General features: G+C 42.2%; 1 pseudogene; it reads left to right on the forward strand.

Annotated features, from left to right (window-relative positions):
• The first annotated feature begins 16293 nt into the window (after window positions 1-16293).
• LOC783574 (large ribosomal subunit protein uL30-like) lies at window positions 16294-18065 on the forward strand (annotated as a pseudogene).
• The last annotated feature ends 1587 nt before the right edge of the window (window positions 18066-19652 follow it).

The following is a 19652-nucleotide window of genomic DNA, read 5'->3' on the forward strand; positions in this document are numbered from 1 at the left end:
AAATCCATCTAGAATTCTTTGCTGATTCTTGTTCAGATTTCTTTTGTTCACATAACAGGTTCTCCAGGGATCCTCAGGTCAAGCTGGATAGCATCTCCTGAGATTCTTTTTTAAGAAAACTCTAACCATTGTCCTTTTGGATATGAACAGGATACAGATACATTGTATTTCTTGCTTCTGCAAACATTCAAGGTGGAACTGATCAATATAGCTTTCTGTGAATACGAATCTTCTATAATTGCGCTGTGCACTATGGAATAGCCACATGTAGCTGTGCAGAACATGAAATGTCACTAGTGTGATTAATAAAAGTTTAAATTTCATTTAATTTTAACTAATTTACATTTAAATAGCCATAGGGGGCTCTTTTTAGCAAAGAAGTTTCCTTTAACAGCTATTTATTGGGCACCTACTATATATCAGGCACTAAGCTAGAGGCTGGAAATAAAGTGAGATGAAAAATAAAGCAATCTATTGTTTTTAAGGAGCTGCCAGTCTAATAAAGCTAGATATCAAAGACAAAGAAGATATGGTACTATGTACAATGGAGTACTAATCATAAAAAAGAATGCAGTAATGTCATATACAGCATCGGCATGCAACTAGAGAGCAGCATACTAAGTGAAGTAAGTCAGAAAGAGATGAATGTCATTTGATATCACTTATATATGGAATCTAAAATATGACACAATGAATCTATCTACAAAACAGAGAACAGCCACCTGATGCAAAAAGCCAAGTCATTGGATAAGACTCCAATGCTGGGAAAGATGGAAGGCAAGAGGAGAAGGAGGCAACAGAGGATAAGATGGTTGGATAGCATCACAGACTCAATGGATATGAGTCTGAGCAAACACCAGGAGACAGTGAAGGACAGGGAAGCCTGGCTACAGTCCATGGGGTCACAAAGAGTTGGATACGACTTAGCAGGTAAACAACTGCAACAACAAAACAAAAATAGACTCACAGAGAGCATATTTGTGGTTGCCAAGGGGGAGGAAATTGAGGCAAGAATAGAGTGGGATTTTTAAAAAATTAATGCAGCATAGAAATCTCCAATGTTTTATGCTTACATTCATGAGGAATATGATTTACCTTAAGTGAAACTAAAACCATGAAATAATTACAGGAGATGCTTTATAATGGGGAAAAAGTGAAACAAAATGAACAAAAAACTCTGTGAAGGGGGCTGCCTCCAGTCTCAGGCGAACATATAACTTACCACCCTCACCAAGGTATTTAATACTTCTGAGAGTGATGCTCTCAGGGGATGCTGTTAATAATTATAGACAACAGAAATTTGTTTCTCATGATTCTGGAGGCTGGAGCACACACATAACATAATACAAAATGTTGGGTGTTCTGTGCCATATTCATGGAATAACCAATAAAGCATGTAAATAAAAATAAATCAAGGAAGACTTCATGAAGGAGGTGACACTGAACTAGAACTTTAAGGATATATACAAACAGGGGTGGGGAAGACTCTCCAAGAGATGAAAATGTACAGGCAAAGGCCCGGGACAGGAAAAGGTAAGAATCGCAACTAGAATTATTTGTTAGAGCCCCAAGCAAGATGCGTCCAAACCCTAGTATCCACTTTAGAGCCTATATTTTCACTCATTATCTTACACCTCCTTTCAAGGGTTGGTCACTAACTTAACCTTCCACCTTGACTTCATGTACAGAATAACAAGACACTTTGCAAGTCAAGTTTTCTCCAGGTAAGCCCACATAAGAATTTCTAGATGGGAGGGTCCGCTCTGTATCCTGTTTACGGAAGCTGTGGTTGTTGCTGGCAAAGAGGCCACCCAGAAATGCTCTCTGATGTAAGATGACAGGAAGGGGCTCTGGAAAGAAGATGCCAAGAAATGAAGGTGGTGGCAAGGGAAGGTATAGGGAACCTAAAATGAAGTCATGGGTCTTCCCCAGGTGGGGCAGGAGAAAAAGGAATTTTTATTCTTTCAATCATCACAATCTGGGTAGTAGGTATTGATAGTCTCATTTGATTAGTGAGAAAGTCTCAGAGAAGACAAAAAATAAAATTGCCCAGAGTCACACCATTGAAAAGTAGAGAGGTGTGCATGAACCCTTTGCCCATTACCCCCTTCCTCTTTGCTCCTATAATGATGGGTGGAGCTCAGCAACGGGACTTGGAAAAGGAAAGGTAAGAGGCATCTGTGCCCCTTATCAATTAATGAGAAAGCAGACAATTGAAGAAGAATCATTACTCAGATAGACATCGTTTTTAGGGTTTTGTTGGGAAGTAAAGATTGCTTTGGGCGTCCCTGGTGGCTCAGTGGTAAACAGTCCACCTGCCAATGCAGGAGACACAGGTTCAATCCCTAAGTGGGAAAATCCCCTGGAGAAGGAAATGAAAACCCAGGGTTCTTGCCTGGAAAGTCCCATGGACAGAGGAGCCTGGTGGGCTATCATCCGTGGGGTTGCAAAAGAGTCAGACACAACTCAGTGGCTAAACAACAACAGCAAAGATTATTCTGCTTTTTTTCCTTGTTTGCTTTTTGTCTTCTTGGAATGAAAACCAAAAGGATCTCATATGTTATCAAAATCATATACTTATTCCTTGTGATAAGAAAACCTACCACACCAAACATTGCTCTAACAAAACACATTAAAGTAGCAAATTATTTTTATTTTGACGGAGTACATCAATTCCTGGGACTTCCCCTGTGGCTCAGTGGTAAAGAATCTGCCTGCAATGCAGGAGATGCAGGAGATAAGGGTTTATCCTTGGGTCAGGAAGTTCCCCTGGAGAACGGAATGGCAACCCACTCCAGTATTCTCGCCTGGAGAATTCCATGGAAAAAGAGCCTTGTGGGCTGTAGGCCATAGGGTCTCAAAGAGTTGGACATGACTTAAGTGACTGAGCACAGCACATAAATCACTAAATGCTCTGGTTGCTCTAGCGAATGTCATGTGAAATCTATTATCTTGCCCTCGTTCCCTGGTCAAATACTATTGTGCTGAAAGCCAGTACCTGGCCTGAAAGCCTGTGACCTCAAATACTCTCTGGATGTCTACAATTTTGAAAACTGTCTTGTGGATTTTTATGTGACTTTTGAAATAACTATAGCAGAGAGGTAAATCTCAAAGGCCGATGTTATCTTGGATCCACAGTTTTTTAACATTTTCCTTCAACTCTTCATTGGATAAAATAATAACAAAAATCTTTTCAAAATCTCACAGAGACAATCCCATTGAGTTGGCCCCACAGAAGGCTTTGGGCAGGGTGCACACGAGTCATGCAGCAGAAAGTGAAAGTGAAAGTCACTTAGTTGTGTGATTCTTTGTGACCCCATGGACTACACAGTCCATGGAATTCTCCAGGCCAGAATACTGGAGTGGGTAGCCTTTCCCTTCTCCAGGGGATCTTCCCAACCCAGGGATCGAACCCAGGTCTCCCACATTGCAGGTGGATTTTTTACCAGCTGAGCCACAGGGGAAGCCCAAGAATACTGGAGTGGGCAGTCTATCCCTTCTCCAGTGGATCTTCCCAACCCAGGAATCAAACTGGGGTCTCCTGCATTGCAGGTGAATTCTCTACCAACCAAGCTATCAGGGAAGCCCTCATGCAGCAGGGCTATCTCTTATTCGAGAACAACAATTATGAGACTGCAAGCCCTTGTGACATATCTCAAGCCCTCCTCTTCTGATTCCAAGTGAAGGCATCACATTTGGACCATCAGATCCACATCTCACTCCTTTCTACAACTGGAAGAGCCTGAAAAGACCATTGCTGGACTCTTCCTGAGGTATGGGCTGATGCCCAAGAAAGTAGAGACTATGGGCTCTTTCAGGAAGACCAGAACTTGGTGGACCATGACATGGACTCATGATTCAATAGCTTACTTGTGGGGGCTGTACAAAATGAAGAGAGGTTCAGTTCATCTGAAGCTCCTTTAGAGAGCCCCAAACTATAAATAATGAAGTTCTCCTGGCCCCCAGGGAGGGGAAAAGAAACTGTGTTTGGGGAGCAGGGGGCTCACAATACACTATAAGAGCATCTCCTGGAAGCAGACTAATTTTAATTCAATTGAGACTAGAAACAACAGCTCCTGGCCATGCAAATCAAAGTACCAAGGAGATTTTCTTACATGAAAATATGGCAACTTGCCTTCTTTTCAGAGTAGCTAAATAGGAAAAAACACAAATTAGGCTAAAAAAGTGAAAGCTGACTTAAAACTCAACATTCAAAAAACTAAGATCATGGCATGCGGTCCCATCACTTCATGGCAAATAGATGGAGAAACAATGGAAACAATGACAGACTTTATTTTCTTGGGCTGCAAAATCACTGCAGACGGTGACTACAACCATGAAATTAAAAGACGCTTGCTCCTTGGAAGAAAAGCCATGACCAATCTAGACAGCATTTAAAAAGCAGAGACATCACTTTGCTGACAAAGGTCCATATAGTCAAAGCTATGGTTTTTCCAGTAGTCATGGACGGATGTGAGAATTGGACCATAAAGAAGGCTGAGTGCCAAAGAATTAATGCTTTTGAACTATGCTGCTGGAGAAGACTCTTGAGAGTCCCCTGGACACAAGATCAAACCAGTCAATCTGAAAGGAAATCAACCCTGAATATTCTGGACTGATGCTGAAGCCGAAGCTCCAATATTTTGGCCACCTGATATGAAGAGCAAACTCATTGGAAAAGTCTCTAATGCTGGGGAAAACTGAGGGCAGGAGGAGAAGGGGGTGACAGAGGGTGAGATGGTTGGATGGCACCACTGACTCAATGGACATGAGTTTGAGCAACTCCAGGAGATAGTGAAGGACAGGGAAGCCTGGCGTGCTGCAGTCCATGGGGTTGTGAAGAGTCAGACATGACTGAGCAACTGAACAACAGCAAGGTTAGAGAACGACTGGCTGAAAAGAAGATAAACTATTTAGGTGTCAAAAATTACATAGCTTGAAAATATTCAGTTATGTCTAAAAAATATACAGGACAAAAATTAATGGTTTAGCTCTAAATTATTTAGAGATAAAAATAAGTAAAGATACTTCGGGCTGAGTGTAAAAATTGGAGAGTTTGAATATGAGTGTGTGTATCCATGTGAATGTGTATAAAATTTTGTCTCCCAACGAGGTAGAAAATCTTTTGAAGACAGAGGCTGTTATATCTGGGCTTATTTGAAATCAAATAGATTCTTCTTGATTCATTAAGATCTACTTCTCTCCCAGTCTTTGTTTAAAATGGTACTATTTTCTCCCTGTCTACCTATTAGAAACTTTGATGAAATGTGAATTTCTAGAATATAGAGAACTTATTCATGTCTTTTGATTCCCTAATTCCATAACACTAGACACACACTGGAATCCAGACTGCTCCCTCTCTTGAACAAGGATACACACACATGCACACATATACATGTTCAAATGTCTTATAAGGCTTGGCACAGCTAATTGATACATATTTATAGAAACACTTTTGAATACAGAACACTTCCATGGAAACAATGAGAGTTAAAAGAATTTTCACCAAGAAATGGAGTAGTTTGAGTTTCTGATTGTGAATCACTACATCACAGAAAGAAGTCACGAAAATTATAATGCAACTGGTCCATTGAAATAAAAAAGGAAATATAATCCATGTTGGCTATTTTTCTCCCTCTAAATATTGTTGTTGTTGTTTAGTCACTAAATCATGTGCAACTCTTCTTTGTGACCCCATGGACCTCATGGATAGCCCATGAGGCTCCTCTGTCCATGGGATTTCCCAGGCAAGAATACTGGAGTGAGTTGCCATTTCCTCCTCCAGGGGATAATCCTGACCCAGGGATCAAACCCATGTCTCCTGCATTTGCGGGCTGATTCTTTACCACTGAGTCACCAGGCTATATATTTTTCTTCCTTTCATACAAACAAACATGCATCGGGCAATTCTTATATAAAAGACACTGTTCTGAGGATGACAATAAAGAAACAGGTGTTTACCCTTTTATGTCCAAGAGGAGAGGGATAAGGCAGCACTGACAGAAAGGGCTGGGGTGTCAAGACTAGAGAATGTTTCCAGGCTCTGCCACTTTCTTGCTGCATGACCTTAAGTAAATTACTTAACAATCCTGAGCTTCAGTTTCCTTCTCTGTAAAATAGGAATAGCAGGGTCCTACCCGGTTTTCGCGGGACTCATAGAAAATCATGAAAGTGACTTGTAACCATTAAAGCACACAAATTAATAACTAAAATATGATTTCACAGACAATAACATATCTACTGTATTCTCTGAATGGTTGATATCAGAACACTGGCCATCTTGGGCTCAAATTCAGCCTGCTCTGTGTCAATAAAAGGAGCTTCCCCCATGACTCAGTGGTAAAGAATCAACTTGCAGTGCAGGAGCCACAGGAGATGCAGGTCAATCAGATTGGGAAGATCCCCTGGATACCATGGCAACGCACTCTGGCATTTTTGTCTGGAGAATCCACTGGACAGAGAAGCCTGGTGGGCTACAGTCTGTGGGGTCACAAAACAGCTGGACAAGACCGACACAACCTAGCATGCACGTGTCGTTAAAAGTTTGAAAGAATCACCAAGATTTAAGACTCAAATTCAGTTTTCATTTTTAAAAAAATCTGGAAAATTGAATGGACTAAAATTGAGCAGTTGTGCACTTTTAGGCGGAACAGCTATCCCATAGTTAGCCACAGTCCTCACTACTTCCTTTTACTCACACAAGTTATAAATCACCATGAGAAAAGAGAGACAGATATAAGCACAACAAAACAGGGGGTGCTAGAGGCAGATGCTGGGTATAAAGGAGAGAACATGTGCAGCTGAGAAGCCTCGGATGGCTCCCTGGAGGAGGTGGAATCTGAGCCATACTTTAAAGATCATATAGAAATGAGGGAAGAAAACGTGGATTCCAGGCAGAGGAAATAGTGTGACAAAATATATGGTGCTAAGTACACAGGGCAGGGGAGTTGGGGATGGGAAGCACCATCTGAATTAAGAGAAGGATGTTCTTTTATCTATCAAGTGTTATTTGAGAATCTATCTGTCAGATTCTGGAGATAAACAAATGGGTTAAGACACTTGAACCGGCCTTCTCAGATCTTATAATCTAGTGGAGGAGACCAGAAGTGAGGGAAATGTAGTTGGACTGATTTCCGCAGCATTCTGGAAAGGCTGTGATAGCAACCAGGAAAGTCACAGAATTCCTTCATCTCTGCAGAATGGACTTGGTGCTCAGAAGGCTTTAGGATCATGAGTTGTAGCTGTGAGTCCAATTTTGCTACTAATTCCTTGTGTGTCCATCAGCTATGGACCACACAGAAGTAAGATCAACAGGGACAACTTCCCAGCATGCCTGGGATGATGACACTAGAAAATAGAAGTAAAAGTGTGTTGAAATGTAAAATAAGTTATGCAAATCCATGTTGTTAGTGTTACTATTTCTCTGGTCTCCAGGGATCATATTATAGACAGTACAGATAACCGCACATCAGAGAGAGAGCAGAAATGATTGCTCAGAACTATTTGTGGATAATGGAAGGCAGACAGAATGAGTGTGAGACACACAGACCTGAATTCAAATCCCGTCATCACCATTTCTACCTGCGTAACTTTAGACATGACATAACCTCTTTAGGCTTTTAATACTTATACCTATAGTAGCTTTTTATATCTAAGGTTGTCATGAGACTAAAGTGAAAGAATTTACCACCGTGACTGGTAATAGCACCAGTAAATGCCAATGACAATTATTTTCATTATGGCTCACCTAACTTTCCCAAGAAGATGGAAGCTGTGTTAAAGAATCAGGGAATTACAGAATTAGAAGTGACCACAAAGAGTTTCTCTCTTCCCAAGAGTATGGTCTGGCACATCTAATTCCAGTATCTCTCATGTCAAGAACTATGACTATAGTTTCCTCTGAAATGTAAACACATTTTGTCTTTTAAAATTTCTCTGTAGAATAAGAGAACTAGAGAAATAACAATGTGCTTTCCAGGTGGTGCTAGTGGTAAAGAACCCACCTGCCAATGCAGGAGATGTAAGAGACATGGATTTGATCCCTGGGTCAGGAAGATCCCCCTGGAGGAGGGCATGGCAACCCACTCCAGTATTCTTGCCTGGGGAATCGCATGGACAGAGGAGCCTAGCCGGCTACAGTTCATGGGGTCACAAAGAGTCAGACATGACTGAAGCAACTTAGCACAGCACAATAAGCTGGATAAGCTCAAGGTATAGCATGACCAATTTTCCTAGCTTGCCTGGCATTGAGGGGTCTCTGAGGACACCGGAGGTACTAAAGCGAGGACAGTCCTGGGCAAGCAGGGTCAGCTGGACACTCTACCTGAACTAATGTAAAGTTTTTTATCTCTGGTTAAGCCACAAAAGCCAACAACTGTACAATACACTGCATTCTTTTTCTTAGTACAAACAGACAGCCAGGAATCATAAGCAATGAGAGGCAATGTCCCTTTTAGACCAGTAAACACACTACCACCTTTCCCCTTAAATAAACATGGTCTTTTGGTCAATTGGCTAAGACCCCTGATGGCATAGATGCATTCTGCTAGGACTTTCTATTTTGGTGGTGGCCTTGGAAGAAATGTGGTCTTCCCTTCCCTGTATCTCTGATGTTATTCCTAATGGTGAATCTGTCAGCAAATGAACAGTCCCTCCTCAAAACCCATAGTGAGGGGCTTGTTTTCATGTCTTGTCTTATCAAATTTGGATCAGAATGAAACCATGCAACCCTCTTAGCTCGGTGACTATGTATGAACTTTTTCTCCACAGGTACAGGCTGAAGCCCAGTTCTTCTATCAGTATTTCTGTCTGATGAATGGAAGTCCTGTCTTCTTGGGCTCAGATACTCTTAAACACTTCACTATGGGGCTTGCAAACCAAATCATGATGGCTGAAGACACTGAGCTCTCCAATAAGTCTTCCGGATCTTCCTTCCAACATTCCTGTTTCCAGTGATGAACACTATTTTTCATAAACTCAAAATAACTTAGGCAGCCTTTCTTGCTTTGGGTTTTTCCTTAATTTTTCACACAGAGACAAAACCTTGAAGTCAATCAGGGTAATGACTGGTTACAGAGGGAATGAGAAGCATTCTCTCTTGAATGCCCTCAATTCCTTGGAGATTTATGGGAAATGTGCCAATGATGTCCAATGGTCATTCAGTTTTTCCAGTAATGTGAATGACTCACAGTGGCAAAAAAACAGGTCCTCAAGAAGTATTACACCATCCCCTTGTAAACAAGCAGAGCTTCTGAAATCTAACTTCCAGCATCATCATCCACATAATCAGAGTAACCTCCAAGAATCATCTTGATTTTTAAACCTCTAAAAAACAGACCATTAAAAAGACTTATCTAGAGGATATCATGATAAATAACAAACAGCAAAAGAAAAAAAAACCTACAACATATATGACATACAAGTAGTATGATTTCCTTAATATACAAAGAGCTTGTAAATTGAATAAGAAAGAAAACTAACAACCCAATAGAAAACGGATAAAGATCATGAGCAGGCTTCTTCATAGGAAACATAACTGTCTAGAAAAGATTTGAAAACCTGTTCAACTTTATTAAAAGCAAGTATGCAAATAAAAAGAATATTTTCACCTCTCAATGGGCAAAAATCAAAACTTTATAGTACAGAATGTTGGTAAAAACATGTAGGTACTCTCTCAAAATATTCTTTAAAGTACTAAGGGTATAGTTTCTTTAAAGAGCAATGTAAATTCTCAAAATCTATAATAAAGAAATAACAGAAATTTTATCATGAGCTTGTACACAGGGATATACGCAAGCATGTACACTGACATATTCTGAAATACCAAATGAGTTGTTGTTGTCGTTTAGTCATTCAGTCGTGTCCGACTCTTTGCAACCCCATGGACTGCAGCACACCAGGCTTCCATGTCCATCTTCTGGAACTTGCTCAAACTCATGTTCATTGAGTCAGTGATGCCATCCAACCATCTCATCCTCTGTCATACCCTTCTCCTCCTGCCTTCAATCTTTCCCAAAATCAGGGTCTTCTCTAATGAGTCAGCTCTTCACATCAGGTGGCCAAAGTACTGTAGCTTCAGCTGCAGCATCAGTCCTTCCAATGAATATTCAGGACTGATTTCCTTTAGGATGGACTGGTTTGATCTCCTTGCAGTCCAAGGGACTCTCAAGAGTCTTCTCCAACACCACAGTTCAAAAGCATCAATCCTTCAACACTCAGCTTTCTTTATAGTCCAACTCTCACATCCATACATAACTACTGGAAAAAACCATAGCTTTGACTATATGGACCTTTAGCAAAGTGATGTCTTTGCTTTTTAATATGCTGTCTAGGTTTGTCATGGCTTTTCTTCCAAAGGGCAAGTGTCTTTCAATTTCATGGCTGTAGTCCCCACCCACAGTGATTTTGGAAAATAAAGAAAATAAAGTCCATCACTGTCTCCATCGTTTCTCCATCTATTTGCCATCAAGTTATGAGACTGGATGCCATGATCTTCGATTTTTGAATGTTGAGTTTTAAGCCAGTTTTTTCACTCTCCTCTTTCACCTTTATCAAGAGGGTCTTTAGTTCCTTCTGCCATAAGGGTGATGTCATCTGCATATCTGAGGTTACTGCTATTTCTCCTAGCAATCTTGATTTCAGCTTATGCTTCATCCAGCCCAGCATTTCACATGATGTACTCTGCATATAAGTTAAATAAACAGGGCCTCATCTTCAGGACTGCTGCTGCTAGGTCACGTCAGTCATGTCCCACTCTGTGAGATCCCATAGACAGCAGCTCACCAGGCTCCCCCATCCCTGGGATTCTCTAGGCAAGAACAGTGGAGTGGGTTGCCATTTCCTTCTCCAATGTATGAAAGTGAAAAGTGAAAGTGAAGTCACTCAGTCATGTCCGACTCATCGACCCCATGGACTGAAGCCTACCAGGCTCCTCTGTCCATGGGATTTTCCAGGCAAGAGTACTGGAGTGGGTTGCCATTGACTAGTGCTCTTAGAAAAAGAAAAAAACGAAAGCTTGCTTCCTTCTATCTCTGCTTTCTGCCGCATAAGGATACAAGGAAGTGACAGCATCCTCTGAAAGCCAGGAAAATGGCCTTCCCCAAGAAACTGACCTCAGTCTGCCACTCTGTTCTAGGGCTTTCCAGCCTCTAGAACTGTGAGAAATAAATGTCGTTTAAGCTACCAGTCTATGGGGATTCATTGCAACAGCCTGAGTAAGACAGGTACATAAAGAGATGCAACAACAGAATACTATACAGCTACTATAAGGATCTATAAGTAGATCTTTATGCACTAAATTTTTAACTGTTATATCCTTTTATATTCACAGTTTTTGATTCTTTCTGAAAGGTATTAATATTTAGGATTCCCTTGGTCGTCCAGTAGTTACGAATCCAAATCAGAGAATCAGAGAATCAGAGAATCCAAATCAGAATCAAATCTGGTTTGATTCCTGGTTGGGGAACTAAGATCCAACGTGCCCTGGGGCAACAAAGCCTATACACTGCATTGACTGAACCTATGTGCTCTAAAGCCAGTGTTCCACAAGAAAAGCCTGTGTCCTACAACTAGAAAGGCCCATGCGCCACGAGGAGAAGCCCACACACTGCATCTAGAGAAAACCCCCATCCACCGCAATGAAGACCCAGCACAGCCAAAATGTTTTTAAAAGGTATTAATGTTAAGAAAATAGCACAAATTGAGCCAGCTTCTGTATTACATCTGTTTGTAACCCCTAATAGAAAGTGGATGATTTTGTCCCTGTCCCCTGGGAACATTTGACAATGCCTGGAAACAGTTGCTACTGGTACTGAGTGGGCAGAGAACAGGGTTTACGCTAAACAGTGTACAATCTACAGGACAACACCCACACACCAAGAATTATGCCCCAAATGCCAATTGTATGGAGTCTGAGAAACCCTGTTTAGAAGCAATACACAACAAAAGGCCAACAAGTTGTTAGCTTTTCCATTCTCACTGAATTCCCGTTTACAGTCATCTATTTTAGTCCTCTTGCTCTCCATCTGAGTAATCACACAGATGAAGATGTAGGTCTCTTTTTGTTTTTAATTCTTGTACCCACCCCATCTGCAAGCATTACACGTTACCCTGGATCTATGAGCCAGAAGCTCTGAACAGGACATGCCATGAGTATAGACGAGTTTATTGGACCAACCTCTTAAAAAGGTAAGCAAGGAGTCAGTGAACCACAAGCAAAAGCATGATGATCAATAAGGCCTCTGTCTAGCTACCAAGGCCTTATGTTGACTGTATGGTTAATTTAGTGCTTTCCTCAAGGATGATCTCTTTTAAAAGGGCTCCCTTTAAGTCTAGAAGGGCATCAGGAGGGAAAGAGGAGGTGAGGAGACCAAGCATCTTCTCCATCTTGGGACCAGTAATAACACAGGACACAAGTGAACCTGCCGTTTCCACTTCTTCCCCTTTCCCCTCAGTAATATATTCATCTGCAAAGGAAACTCTTTCACATGTCAATTTTTAAAAATAAATTTCTCAAATGAAAGAACAAAGACTGAATACTACAAGATTAAAAAAAAATAAACAGTACAAAGGGTAGAAGTCAGAATAGCGTTTTTAAAACGTTTGTAGGAGAAGCCTTGATAAATAGCTTGTCTTCATCTTGGCACATATTACATTACCCATCCAGGCTGTGAGTTACATTCCTTTCTGCTTGGAGGTTCAGAAAACATCTGTCCTAGTCTGCCACAGAGCAGCCTTGCTGGTGAATCTCTCTTGCTATGTAATACCAAAAAATAGGACCAGAAACTGATGCCTTGGGATGGTATGAGGGCAAAAGGTCAATCAGGGACTTCTTGTGATTAAACAATTCAACTCCAAGTGGTTTGGTGCGATGGTTAACTTTACATGTCAGCTTGGCTAACTCAAGGGGTGCTCATATATTTGGCAAATATTATTTCTACGTGTGTCTCTGAGGGTGTTTCCAGCTGAAACTAACATTCAAATCCATGGATGCAGTAAAGTAACTTGCTCTCCTCAATGTGGTGGGCATCATCCAATCCCTTGAGGGCCCAAAACGGCAGAAAAAGGAAGAATTTGACCTTTCATGCCTGAGGGGGGACATGATCTTCCTCTGCCTCATAACTTCATATTTTCAGGTCTTTGAACTTGGGTTGAATTATATCACAGCATTCCTGGGTCTCCAGCTTGCAGTTGGCATATTTCAACCTCCATAACCATTAATACATGAGCCAATTCCTTATAATATATATCTATGATTTATTCTATATCTGTCTATCTCTCCTACCAGTTCTATTTCTCTAGAAAAGTCTGACTAATACAGCTGGCTAGCCCCTGAATCCCCAGTCCCTGGTACAATACTTGGCATGGAGAAGATATTCAATAAATATTTAATGAATATATTCACTAATAAATAAACAAATCACAATCAACTATTGAGAAAATATTCATTTTCCCATTTTACAAATGAAAGAACCAAAGGAATTTAAGAATTTTGCCCCAAATTACAGAATGTCTAATAGACTAAGTCAGTTCATGAGCTTCAGGCTATCTGACTGGAAACAATCTACCCTAGTCATTATTTTTTTTCTTTTAGTGCTTTATTTTAAGGAGTTTGATTCCAACACATTGTTTTTTTTTTAATGTTTATTTATTTATTTGGCTGTAGCCATACTGTAGTTGGGCCGTAGTTGCAACACGCAGGATCATTGTTGGGGTGCACAAACTCTCCAGCTGTAACGTACTGGCTCAGTTGCTCAGCGGCATGTGGGATTTTAGTTCCCTTACCAGGGATCAAGCTCCTATCCCCTGCAATGCTAGGTGGATTCTTACCCACTGGACCACCAGGGAAGGAAGTCCCTCAATACACCTTAATGGGCTAAAGAATGATCTGGCTGGGGCATGATTCACACAAATGATTGTCAGCATAGATGACAGTAGATAGTTTGGGAAGGACCACGTTCAGCAAAATCAAACATGTTTCTTTACCGTAGGCCTCATCAGAGCTTTTTGTATGACAATACACAGCAGAAACAGAACGTAATGTTTCCCAAGCCTAATGGAGGAGCATATTTTGGATAAAACATGAAGCAGCTTTGTGCAGTACTTGTTATAAGTATAAGGTAAGCATTTTGCCTCTCTTGTCCTAGCTACCTGATTGAATGAAGGCCAAGATGGAGAAATCATCTCACTTCATCTTCAGAACAAACATCCTGGTGAGGCAGCTGTTCACCACCAACTGGGTACAAGAAACCAATAGAACATTTTCAGAATGAGCAGAATGAGGACCTAACGCCATGCTTACTCAACTAACCAACAGCAAAAAAAAAAAAAAAAATTGCCTGTGGTTATTTCAACCCTACTCAGGAACAGAACCACTTTCTGGGAGGCTGTGAAGTGCCAGAATGCGTGTTCATCATCACACTCACACTTGCAGTCAGAGAACTTGATCAGATACATATGCACAAAGAAGGTTGGAGTAATCACTCTCCTATCTGCCTTCAATGAAGAAATATGACAGGAAGTACATTCAATATGCTGCCAAGGTGATCACCCACAGAACCTTATCAAGAAATATGTGGGGATTGTCTGTGGCCTAATTCTTTCTTCTTTGCTATGTGCATGGACCATCTTTTATGAGACAAGAAAATGAAACTAATATAATGTATACGTGCCTTCTTCCTACTTGGCCCTAGGACTGTCAAGAAAATGGGAAGTCCTATTCCAAGATGCATATATTAATTTTAAAGTCAGAACAAAAAAATGGTTTCTGATCAATCAACAAATGTAGACCAAATTAGTTCATAGGTTTTCTTTTCTGTTTTTAATTTTGATAGGATTAACAGGTATGTCCCTTCAACAAAAGAGTTCTTTTCAGATGTTACATCATGATGCTATATAGTCTTTGGAGGAAAATATTTGAGGAACAGTCATCTAGCTATCTATAGCAAACCTGTAGATGACCCAGGTACACAAATTCATGGGAGAAGAAGAGTAATCATCAAAAGTAGAACCAAGGAAACATCTCAGAATAGTAAAAAGGTTGTGAGATTCAGAGCCCTAATTCAATCATACCTAGTAGAGCATGGTGGTTTACAACACAAATAGGGAGCCAGACTTGAAACTCATTTTTGTTATTTAGAGATAAATAATATTCTGAGGTTTCCCTAATGGTCCAGTAGTTGAGAATCCACCTTCCAATGCAGGGAACACAGGTTTAATCCCTGGGCTGGGAAGATTCCACATGCCACGGGGCAACGAAGCCCTTGAACCCAACTACTCAGGCCATGCTCTACAGCCCATGCCACACAATTAGAGAAGTCTGTGCATCACGCTGAGAAGCCCCCTCGCACCACAGCTAGGGAAAGCCCGCACGCCCCAACAAAGACCCAGCGTGGCCAAAAACTAATGATAATAATAAAAGAAATCGTTACATTCTGATAGTTATATACCCTTGAACAAATTATTTAAGCATTCTAACCTTGAACAAATTATTTAAGCATTCCGTGCCTCAGTTTCCCCTCTGCAAAATGGGGTAAAAGTGATATCTACCTTAGTTGATTATGAAGACCCAGCATATGTAAAATATGTAGAACCAGTGCTTGGTACAAAGTTAGTTTTCCATGCATGTTGACAATAACTAGTATTACCAACTGCGTGACCATGAAAAGTCAGTTCACTTCTGTAAGTCTCGTTTTCTCCTTCTTTAAATTGAAACCATCATAATGCTAGCACAATATTAGAGTGAAGAACAAATGAGACAAGATACAGATGTTAAAGTACACAACATCATCTCACAAAGGTAAGGTGATTATTCTCCTGCTATCATACAGTCGTTCTTTTTTCCCCCTCAGTGGAAGGTATTTCTTCTTCATCCCAGGCTTCAGATTTCCTCACTGGACACTGACCTCTCCAGTGTACAAAGCAGGTACACTCTTTGCCTGTGGAGGAACCCTTGGTCCATCATCAGTCCTTTCCATCCCAGTGAATGTCACATCTGCCACCATCAAATGTCCAGAGTCAGAAAGTGGGGTGCTCCCATGACTACTCAGTCTCAAGACCTCACCAACTTAGCTGAGCAACCTCTCTTCTTGTGTCCACCGCCAACATGGAGACCTAATCGTCCACTTCTCCATGTCTATAGTTACCATCCTTAGTCATGTCACCATCATTTCTTGCCAGTGATAGCCTTCCATACTTCCACTTCCACATTGTATGATCCAATTCATCTCATGTTCCCCAATACAGATGAACAAATCTTTTAAAAATGTAATTCCAGCCTCTTTCCCAGCTGGAACCATGGAGAGTGCAGAAGAGAAGAAAAAGAAGGTTCCTGGTGTGCCAGAAACCCTTAAGAAAAAGTGAAAGAATTTCACAGAGCTTAAGATCAAGCACCTGAGAAAGAAGTTTGCCCAAAAGATGCTTCGAAAGGGAAGGAGGAAGCTTATCTATGAAAAAGCTTAAGCATTATCACAAGGAAAAGAGACGTATGTACAGAACTGAAATTCAAATGGCTAGGATGGCATGAAAAGCCTGCAACTTCTATGTACCCGTGGAACCCAAATTGGCATTTGTCATCAGGATCAGAGGTATCAACGGTGTGAGCCCAAAGGTGTGAAAGGTGCTGCAGCTCCTTCACCTCTGGCAGATCTTCAATAGCACCTTTGTGAAGCTCAACAAGGCATCAATTAACATGCTAAGAATTGTGGAGTCATACATTGCATCAGTTGAGTTCAGTTCAGTTCAGTCGCTCAGTCGTGTCTGACTCTTTGCGACCCCATGAATCACAGCACGCCAGGCCTCCCTGTCCATCACCAACTCCCGGAGTTCACCCAAACTCATGTCCATCGAGTCAGTGATGCCATCCAGCCATCTCATCCTCTGTCGTCCCCTTCTCCTCCTGCCCCCAATCCCTCCCAGCATCATAGTCTTTTTCAGTGAGTCAACTCTTCACATGAAGTGGCCAAAGTACTGGAGTTTCAGCTTTAGCATCAGTCCTTCCAATGAACAACCAGGACTGATCTCCTTTAGAATGGACTGGCTGGATCTCCTTGCAGTCCAAGGGACTCTCAAGAGTCTTCTCCAACACCACAGTTCAAAAGCATCAATTCTTCAGTGCTCAGCTTTCTTCACAGTTCAACTCTCACATCCATACATGACCAGTGGAAAAACCATAGCCTTGACTAGATGGACCTTTGTTGGCAAAGTAATGTCTCTGCTTTTCAATATGCTATCTAGGTTGGTCATAAGTTTGCTTCCAAGGAGTAAGCATCTTTTAATTTCATGGCTGCAATCACCATCTGTGATTTTGGAGCCCAAAAAAATAAAGTCTGACACTGTTTCCACTGTTTCCCCAACTATTTCCCATGAAGTGTTGGGACCAGATGCCATGATCTTAGTTTTCTGAATGTTGAGCTGCTGCTGCTGCTGCTGCTGCTGCTGCTGCTGCTAAGTCGCTTCAGTCATGTCCGACTCTGTGCAACCCCATAGACAGCAGCCCACTAGGCTCCTCTGTCCCTGGGATTCTCCAGGCAAGAATACTGGAGTGGGTTGCCATTTCCTTCTCCAATGTATGAAGGTGCAAAGTGAAAGTGAAGTCGCCCAGTCATGCCTGACTCTTAGCGACCCCATGGACTGGAACCTACCAGGCTCCTCCGTCCATGGGATTTTCCAGGCAAGAGTACTGGAGTGGGGTGCCATTGCTTTCTCCGGAATGTTGAGCTGGGGCTACCCAAATCCGAAGTCTGTAAATGAATTGATCTACAAGCGTGGTTATGGCAAAATCAACAAAAAGCGAATTGCCCTGACAGACAATGCACTGATTGCTCCATCTCTTGGGAAATACGGAATCATCTGCATGGAGGATCTGATTCATGAGATCTATACTGTTGGAAAACATTTCAAAGAAGCAAACAACTTCCTATGGCCCTTTAAATTGTCTTTTCCACAAGCTGGAATGAAGAAAAAGACCATTCATTTTGTAGAAGGTGGAGATGCTGGCAACAGGGAAGACCAGATCAACAAGCTTATTAGAAGGATGAACTAAGGTATCTACCAGGATTATTTTTGTAATCTGGTCAGTTAATAAACAATTCAAACAAACAAACAAACAAAAATGTAATTCAAATCATGTCTCTTCTCAGCTATAAATCCAACGATGGCTTCCCATTCTCATTTCCCTTTCTAGGACCTGGTCCTCACAAGGGCCCTGACTACTTCAAAAGTTCACCCCATACCATTCCAGTCTCCCCAGTTCCCACTCTGGTCACCATCTTACCTCTACACCCTGTCCCACAGGTCAGGTCACCCCTGTTCTATAGGTCTTTCTCAATGACCTGGATACACTTACGCTCTGCTCCACCTCAGGACCTTCGTCCTTGCAGTCCCCTTCCCTTGGCTCTTTAAATGGCTGGTTCTTTTGTGTCCTCCACATCTCAATTCAGATTTCTTGTCCTTAGAGAGGCCTTTCCTGATCACTCCAAATGTCCTTTTGCATAGTATTCTTCCCAAAGAGATATTATGAAGTGAGAAATGCCTTCAGAACAGTGCTTGGCACATTAAGAAGAACACATTACAAATTGGGAACCATCATCACCATCACCATCCATCTCTACCATGGCAGCCTGTTAAGTTGCATGGAAAACACTGCCAAGGGTGTGACTGTGATACGTGTTTGCTTACTTGTGTTTTGTCTACCCAGTTGTTAGTTCCGTGAGGCTTACACCTTGCCAGTTTTGTTTTCTGGCGCATCCTCACTCCCCAGTAAACGACCAGCCACAGAGCCAGCTCTGGGATTTTCGCTGAAAAAAAATGAATGGAAGCGAGTCTCTATTGACTGTCAAATGGGTTCAAACTGCCGAATCCCCAGTGGGACCCAGAGCAGTGTCACTCGCGGGGCAATTTGACATCAGGACGCGGGGAGCTCCACTGCGCATGCTCCAAGAGCACATTCTCTTCTCCCAGCCCCACTGCAGTTCAACCCCCATCTCCTTGCAGGTCCCTGTTTGTGCTCAACGTGTCCTTGCTTGTGCGAGAGAAGTGAAAGATCCCACAGAACTTTTGTCTTTATCCCCTTTCCAGAAAAATGGGCCAATTCACAGCTGCAATCGTTAGGAGAATTTCCTGTCTGGGAGTCTGGAAACTGCCAAGAGTGAAAGCAGCCGCCAGCCAGCGAGGCCTCTGTTGTCATTGGCCCAAATAACAACAAAAACAGCCACAGCCACCGCCACCACCACAACAAAACATGCCACGTGGGCACCGGCACATACAAACACGCCCACAGAACCAAACCGTAGGGACGAGGCTTCAGGGAGGAGTTTGTGGGCCGTGCATTCCGGCGGGAGGCACATCCTTTGGCCCGGAGCCACGGCAGCCCCACTCCCAGCCCCCCGACCATCTGTCAGCAGTGCTCTGCCGACGGTGAACGCGCCGACACGGGACGCAGGCTAACGAGGAGCAAATGCAGGAGAAGGGAAAACAAAGCCACCGCAGGCAGTGGGAGAAGGTGGCTAGGGCTCTGACAGAAACTGACAAAAGCCGGGAAATTCAAACTGAAAGTTTGCCCTGAAGACCCCCTGCTCTGAGGGCTGGGCTGTGGGCGGATGGGGGATACAGGAGGGGATGAGGGGATGCGGTGATGCAGGGATGGAGGCTGGCAG

The sequence above is a fragment of the Bos taurus genome, chromosome 8 (assembly GCF_002263795.3).
Source record: "Bos taurus isolate L1 Dominette 01449 registration number 42190680 breed Hereford chromosome 8, ARS-UCD2.0, whole genome shotgun sequence".
In the NCBI taxonomy this organism is placed as follows: Eukaryota; Metazoa; Chordata; class Mammalia; order Artiodactyla; family Bovidae; genus Bos; species Bos taurus.